The sequence below is a fragment of the Rhineura floridana genome, chromosome 11 (assembly GCF_030035675.1).
Source record: "Rhineura floridana isolate rRhiFlo1 chromosome 11, rRhiFlo1.hap2, whole genome shotgun sequence".
NCBI lineage: Eukaryota > Metazoa > Chordata > Lepidosauria > Squamata > Rhineuridae > Rhineura > Rhineura floridana.
The window spans coordinates 11,626,181-11,634,413 of NC_084490.1; the positions used below are offsets into that span (position 1 = coordinate 11,626,181).

Here is an 8,233-nt window from a genome sequence, read left to right on the forward strand (position 1 = left end):
GGATTCCTTCGGAAGGAGGGGTGGGATATAAATAGCATAAATAAAGTAAATTAATACACTCCCCTGCTACCAGGGTCCCAACATGCATATTGGTGATTTTTTTTTTAAAAAAAGTACAAATATGCACCCAATTCCTAATTACATGAATGGTGTCATGACTAGCTTGTCCCTAAGGCTGCAGGTCTCTGCACCACTAACCTGAGAGTAAGCCCCATTGAACACTGTGGGATCCAGCCCTTGCTCAGCTCATGCTGCAGAGCAAGACGATACAGCGGACTGTACCACTTCAATCTGCAGCTGATGGATCATGTTTTTGGACGCTTCCCTGCGCTCATGGACTCCCCTGTATGTAGAAAACCTGCACAGAACTGAGCTGGCATCTTCCTCCCTGACGTGTTCCCTCTCATCTTGCAGGGAATTGTTGTTGCTGTGTTTAACTCCGGGGAAAGCTTCAAAAATGCTGTTGTCCACCGGAGGTCCAAAGTGGTACAGTTCACTCTGCTACCTCAGAACTTTACCTCCTCATTCTGCCAGGTGTGTAGACCAGAGAACAAAAGACGGCAAAACACCAAATCGGTGGAGGCTGATCCATCAGGGCAAATGGGGCACTGCCCCACCAGCCTCACTCTGCCCTCAGCCAGCCCCCCACCTGTCTGCTCTCTTACTTACAATCAATCAGGAGTTGGCTCTAAGAACAAAAACATCAGAAGAGCCCTGCTGGATCAGGCCAAAGGCCCATCTAGTCCAGCCTCCTGTTCTCACAGTGGCCAACCAGGTGCCTGGGGGAAGTACACAAGGACTTGAGCGCAAGAGCAGTTTCTCCTCTCATTGGCTCTGGCTTCAAGTGCTGTGGGTCTCCCTGCCTTCTGCCACAGCAGTCCCAACGGGCACCCGCCACTGCTGCACCAAATGCAAGAGGGGAGGGGAGGAGACTTCAGAGGTGCAAAGAGGATGGTCCCAAAGCGTCCTCTCTGTACCTTTGAGGTGTCCTCTCTGGAGTCTCTAGATTAGGGATGGGGAACCTCTCTGCCCCGCCCGATGCTCCTGCACTACAACTTCCATGAATCAGACCATTGGCCATGCTGGGTGGGGCTGATGGGAGTTGGCCTCCAAAACATTTGGAGGGCCCCAAGTTGGCAAAGGCCAACCAGTTACAAAGATCCCTATAGCAGTACCTTTGGGAGGGTTCAAAAGGGAATGTAAAATAGCTTCCCTTGGCACTCTATGTTATTTAAGCGTTGCCTTTTTCTTTCCCTATTGTGATAATAAATGAGAGAAGGAAGACAGGGTACAAATAAATAGGGACAAAAGGATCTGTCAATTTCGGTTCTCTCAGTTTCTCATTTCTCTAATCTTTATTTCTCCAAATCTTTGCAGCAATTTGTGACCCCCCCCCCAAATTCATGAAAATTCTTCAGCGTTTTGGTGCAAATTTCTCCCAACAAACACATTTTTGTACGCAGTTCTGACTAATGTACGCGTTTTTGCAAGCAACACCTCCTAATATAATGCATTTTGCATGCTATTTTCATGAATACATTCATTTAGATGCACACTTTCTCCTAACATGAGCCTTTTTGGAAGCGTTCTTTGGTTGGAGAGCTGCACGGCAATATTCAGATACGTGCGAGTTTCAATTCAGATAACTGCAAGTTTCAAAGGACTGGCTGTGCATCAGATCTCACATTGTTTTGGAAAGTACAGATTTGATAGATTTGGCTTCAAACGCGAACTGAATTGAATTTCTCTCCATCCCTAAAAATAAACAAAGGGGAGGGGGTCTTAACTTGGGCCCCCGCCAATTATAATTTGTCCATCCATTAATTAATACAGGCTGGCCACCCTACCATTAAAACAATCAGGCTAATATTGCGTTATAACACTGGCGGCTATTCTCCTCCGGAGGCAGAAATCCCAAACCAGCAGCTCCATGTGCGAGTGGCCGTTGCCCTGGAATTCCTGCCTTGCAGAGAAGCTGGTCCCACACGGGACTCCTCTTTCAGGCCTCTCTTGTCATAAATACCCCAATGAGCTAGCGCTGCATTGACCGCTAGTAACCCTTTCCCCTGGGAAGTGGCCAGCCCCAGAGCCTGCACTGTTTATCAGAAGGAGGGAGGGATTAACCACAGAGCCTGAGAGGGTCTGAGGATGCAAAGGAAAATGAGGGGAAGCTCTGAGGGGGCTGCAGGGAGGAATCTGGAAGCAGCAGGCATGGAATGGCACTGGGATTGCAGGATACAGGGCGGGGGGAATATGCAGCAGTAAATCTGGCAGGAGATGGGTGTGTGGAAGAGCCAGGGGAGATCTACAATGTGTGCACGAGAGAGAGCAGGTGGGAAATAAGTGTGCAGAATGGTGGGCGTGGTGGAAATATCAGGGGTGAGGAATAAATAAATCCACATTTCCCAAACTTGCGACAACCTGCAGACTTGCTTTTTTCTTTAATAAAATGAGAGGCACACTTAAACACACACACCTAAAAAAAGGGCTTACTTTTAGAAAGAGGAATCATTTTGCCACTCCTTATTCCATAGCTGCTTGGAGCCTCACTCTTGCCAAGTCCTGAGTGAAAATTTGCAGAGGTCTATCTTTGTCCGATCCGCCTTTAAAGCCAACAGCCATCACCACAATCTTTGATTTACATATTTATTCAGTATTACATTTATATCCCACCTTTCCTCCAAGTTGCTCAAGATGGCACGCTAACATCTCCCTCCCTGTATCCTCACAACAACCCTGTGAGGCTGAGAGACAGTGACTGGCCCAAGGTCACCCAGTGAGCTTCATGGTTGAGTAGGGAGTTGAACCTTGCAGGTCCCTGTCCAACACTCTAATCACTACATCACCCTGGCTCTCAAAAAACTTAGGAACTCTTATGGCAGTGAGTTCCATTGATGAATTTTGTAACATCTCAGGAAATACTTCCTTTTGTCCACCTAAAACCTCCTGCCAGTGAGTTTCATTGGATGCAGCAGTGTAGTGGCAAATTTGGAAGCGCAGGGTCACTTCATGAGTCACACCATGCTCCCTCACAGCCACACTCTCGGGATTCAATGTCTCTTCTGCAATTACAGAAGGACAGGACTAGAATAAAACTGCTGTCTGCATAGGCTCCTCCCCACCTCAATCTCGCTCTCTGTCTGGGGGCTAAATGTTGCCAGAAACATTTTGATTTTAAGAACTCTGAAATGAAGCAAAGTATGGGAATAAGGTTTGAGTAACCAAGGTACTTTGCTATGAAGTTCACTTCTGATCGTTGGAGCCAATCAGCATGAAAGGGGAGGAGTGTGTTGGCTACCGCGAAGAGTCTTTTCAGTTATTTACTCACCTCTTTTCACTCTGGATTGGCTCTAGTCAGTACAAAAGGACAAGGAAGCATGTTGTTACCCAAGTGAGAAGACTCTTCTCGGTGGCTAAGACACTCCCCTTTCATGCCAATTGGCTTGTACATAGGGACTTTGCTGCCAAAAAAGTAAGGGGTCTACAACCCCCCCCACTCCCCCGGACAACTACACACCTGCTTGGATGAGCCCCAGTTCTAGCATTATGAAAGAGAGAGAGAACATTCTCTCGCAGCCCAGATCTCTCAATTTCTCCCATTCCAGTCTTGCACGTGCAGGGGTGATGGGGGGTAGGAGAGCACCACTTCAACACAAAGGCATACAACAGGTTAAACCTACTCGAGTTTCACCCTGTCCTTCCTCCCCTCTTGACCTGCCTGCTATCCAAACAGAAACAGGATCCTCAGTCATCTTCCTCACCCCACCCCCATTCACAATTTGTTGCTGCCGCTTAAAAAAAACAACATCCTTCCTCGGCATCTGTGCAGTGCCGGAAGGCATGAAATGAGACCTTATTTACCACTAGGGAAGCTGCGCATCTCAACGTTTTCAACTGTTTGAAGATTTCCAGCTCAGAAATCCAGTGCAAAACAAGGTCACTCTGTACTTTTCTGTTTATGTCTCAACACATGAGAGTAAGAACCGAGGCCACATTCACACCACATATTTATTCCACTATTCCACTTTTAACATTTGTTCCACTTTTAACAGTCACAGCTTCCCCAAATGAATCCTGGGAAGTGTAGTTTGTGAAGGGTGCCACAAAGTTTTTGGAATGGACTGCCTTCAAGTCATTTCTGACTTATGGCGACCCTATCAATAGGATTTTCATGGTAAGTGGTATTTAGAGGGGGTTTACCATTGCCTTCCTCTGAGGCTGAGAGGCAGTGACAAGGTCAGAAAGTGAGCTCCATGGCTGGGTGGGGATTCAAATCCTGGTCTCCCAGGTCAACGTCCAACACTCTAACCACTACGCCACGCTGGCTTTCTGAAAGTTGTTAGGAGAGGCCTATTCTCACAGAGCTACAATTCCCAGAGTCGGTCCCTCTTCCCAGACAACTCTCAGAATTGTGGCTCTTCAAGCGGATTGAAAAATGGAAATGGACTGCCTTCAAGTCGATCCCGACTTATGGCAACCCTATGAATGGGGTTTTCATGGTAAGTGGTATTCAGAGGGGGTTTACCATTGCCTCCCTCTGAGGCTGAGAGGCAGTGACTGGCCCAAGGTCACCCAGCGAGCTTCATGACTGTGAAGATTCGAACCCTGGTCTCCCAAGTCATAGTCCAGCACCTTAACCACTACACCACACTCTCAGCTTCCTTCACAAACTAGACTTCCCAGGATTCTTTGGTGGACGCCACAAGGCTATTTAAAGAGCAACAATAGTGGAATAAATGTATGGTGTGAATTTGGCCTGAGTCTGCAGTGTCTGGAAAGTGATGGGGAAATGCACTGAAAAGTGTGGATGAACAAATGACTAATGGGAGGACGTCTAAACATCCTGCAAGCAAATCAGGGCCACATACACACCATGCTTTTAAAGCACATGGCTTCACCCAAAGAATCCTGGGAATTGCAGTTTGTTGCTTTAAATGTATGGTGTGGATGTGACCCTATATCCAAGCCCATATCCTTTTGAGATCAAGCATTACAAATATAGCAGTAATTGAGCACATGATACCTTGTTATTATGGGCTTGATACTGGGGGCTATGGACCCACAAATCATCACATGCCCAGGGATCCACCCTCTGGCTCCTGAAAGAAATATTTCATTCTGGAAGGAACTTGTACATTCCTATTTTTTATGCTCTTTAACAAACCTGAAGTCCTGCCATTTTTTCAGTTCTCAAACTGAGTATTTACTCTCCATGGGCAAACAAGGATGTTTCCTTTCCGCCTTCCAAAAATTAAGCTGCTCTGCCCTTGATTCTGGGCCCTTAGGCATCTCTGAAGAGACAAAGCTACAGGGAGTTGCAAGGAGGGCATTTCTTTTATGGCTTAACTACTCTGGGTTTTGGTTCAAAGCAGGAGCATGAGTCAACGTAAGAGAAATGAAAGAGAAAGTACACTCTCCGGAAAGAAGTAAATCCTCTACAAACATTGTACCTGCCTATTTAACTGCCAAAATACTTTAGGGCTTAGATTAGCCAATTAATGTGTCTTTTTCATATATATTTTTTAGGATATATATGGATTACCAGTGGAACACTTAAATCAGCTTCTCCCCCCTCCTCCTCCTCTAGTGATTTATTATCATGATTCCAATCAATTCATCCTGCTACCCTTCGGCACTGATCAGCATCCACAAAAGGGCTGGACAGACTGAGGCTTTAGAATGGCATAGGACCTTCTAGGTCGCACAGTATACGGCGCCCAGGCAGACTTGAATCCCAGCAGCCACTCATTTTGGAAACTAAATCAAAAGCTCCTGGGATGAGACAAGTGAGAAATTCAGACCAGAAGGAGAGATCTCCTGGATCAGGCCAAGAGCCCATTCAGTCCAGTATCCTGTGGACCCATTAAAATCAATGAGACCCCATCGGGAACACAGCAAGCCACTTTATACTGACTCAGATTGTTGGTCCACCTAACTCAGTGTTGTCTATACTGACTGCCAGCGGCTCTCCATGATTCGAGACAGGGGTCTCCCCCAGCCCTTTCTGGAGGCTGTGGTCTGAAGGCACATAAGGCCAGCTCTCTGCTGAAGCTAAGCAGGGTCAGGTCTGGTCAGTGCCTGGATGGGAGACCGCCTGGGAGCCATATGTAAGTCACTGTCGGTTTCATGAAAGGAAAGGCAGGGTATAAATGCAATAAATAAATTAATAGAGAGGCCATGGATTGCACCTGGGACCTTCTTCATGCAAAGCATGTGCTCAGCCATTGAGCTACGGCAGGTGCGGGAAACCTTTGGCCCTCCAGATGGTTTCCAAGCTACAACTCCCATCAGCCCCAGCAAGCATCGCCAATGGCCAGGGATGGTGGGAGCTGTAGTTCGGCAACATCTGGAGGGCCAAAGGGTGAGCTATGGCTCTTCCCATGCCATGTTCGTAGGAACAGTAACATGGCACGGTAAGGGCCATAGCTCAAGCGCTGGGCCATAGCTATGGCTGGAGAGGGCAAATGATTTCAGTGGGTCTACTCCAAACACACGACTAAGTCTAGATACAACCCAGTGGCTTCTGGAAAGCCAACAAGCAGGACATGGAAGGCAACACCCCCTTTCCCATTGTATGTCTCCCCAATGATAAATTTTCAGAGGCAGACTGCTTTTGGACATGGCTAGGCGCTGTTGGTTGGCCTACCCTCCTCCATGCGTTGGTATCCTCCCATTTCAGGACTCTGCAAGCCAGCGTCTCTGCTGCAACTCACAGCGGGGGGTCCCACAAACAAATTGGGTGCTGTGTGAAAAAGGTATCTGTCTCAGCTCTGCTGCCCGTTGGTTTTATTTGATGACTCCTAGTTCGAGTATTTTGAAAGAGGAAGGGGAAACTATGCCCAGGTGACCTCTATGCTTGCTCAGCCTGTTCTCTAGGTGCCAACTGCTGATGGGCAATTTCAAGGCCTCTCCTCCTGTTCTCCCTTCTTGTGATGCTTTATCTTTCAACCAGATTTGGACCAGACAGTTCTACAAGTAGAGGACTCCTTGATAGAACGGACTTCCCCAACATGGCGCCCTCTAGATGTTAATGATGGACTCCAACTCCCATCATCCCTGACCTTTGACCACATTGTCTGGGGTTGAGGAGAGTTTTTAAAATACGCCCTGCACCATTCCCTCCACAGAGCTGCAATTCCTAGAGAGGTTCAATAATCAGTCCCTCTTCCCAGGTAACTCTGGAAATTGCAGCTCCATGAAGAGAACGGTGTGTGTGTGTGTGTATGTCCTAACAACTCTCAGCACCCTTCACAAACAACCCTTCCCAGGATCCTTTGGGGGAAGCCATGACTGTTTAAAGTGGTACAATACTGCTATAAATGTATATTGCAAATAGGGCCTGGAGATACCAGCAGGACTTCAGGGTTTCAGACAAGGAGTCTCTTCCAGCCCTACCTGGAGATGCTGGGGATTGAACCTCGGACCTTCTGCATGCAAAGTAGATACTCTACCAATGAGCTATGGCCCTTCCTATAAGGCTCTCTCTTTCTCTTCTGCACCCAAGCCCTTAAGCCTTACACCAAAATAGGAGACATTAAAGTGTGTGCATTTATATATATGTGTGTGGCGTGCGCGCGAACACTTTTGCCTCTCTAGCTTCCAGTCCCTGCTCTCAGCACTGTGGAAACTGAACATTCACTTTAAATCTGTGCAGCTGACAAACACAAATGGGAATGTTTAGCACCAGACGGCAGGCGGGGAGTGGGGGGGGGAGGAGGAGGAGGACTCAGCAATAGCATAATAGAGTTACTGCAGGACAGGGTGGCAGGGAACTTGTATACTGTACTGGAGAGAGGGCATAAGACGGAGGGGGAGAGAAGACGTAGGGGCTTTCATGCCACAGCTGAGTAGAATCAAGGCCTGCATGGCTGGGTGTGGGGAAGAGGGGGGTGTCTCCCCCTCCCCGGCCCTCCCCACACCACACACAGCCCCCTGTTGTTGCCATGGAGAGGGCAAGCCTTAACAACTGCACGAGCGAATATAGAATCAGGGAAGGAGAATTAGGAAGGAGGCAAACTGCAAGACCGCCGTGGGGGTGGGGAGAGAAAGAGAGAAATCATTTGTCGGCCTCTGTTTGGTGTTTTGGCCCACTCCACCTTCGTAATCCAACCCCTAGGTCTCCATCTCCTTGCTATGGGGCTGCGTCGGGAACCAAACTGAACACAGGAACCCCTGGAAATGCAGACGCAGACCCAAGTCCTGCTTTGACAGGCCTCTGTGCCATTCTCCATCA

General features: G+C 48.0%; 1 protein-coding gene across 3 annotated transcripts in view; it reads right to left on the reverse strand.

Annotated features, from left to right (window-relative positions):
- The window catches only part of LPCAT4 (lysophosphatidylcholine acyltransferase 4), a 29,015-nt gene that overhangs the window by 18,798 nt on the left and 1,984 nt on the right, over positions 1-8,233 (reverse strand). The window contains exon 1 of one of the 3 annotated variants that reach the window (XM_061588215.1): positions 2,494-2,557. The exons of the other annotated variants lie outside the window; for them this stretch is intronic. The gene's annotated coding sequence lies outside the window, so the exon portion shown is untranslated. Of the gene's footprint in view, positions 1-2,493; positions 2,558-8,233 lie in introns of those variants that run through there. 3 annotated transcript variants of the gene reach the window in all.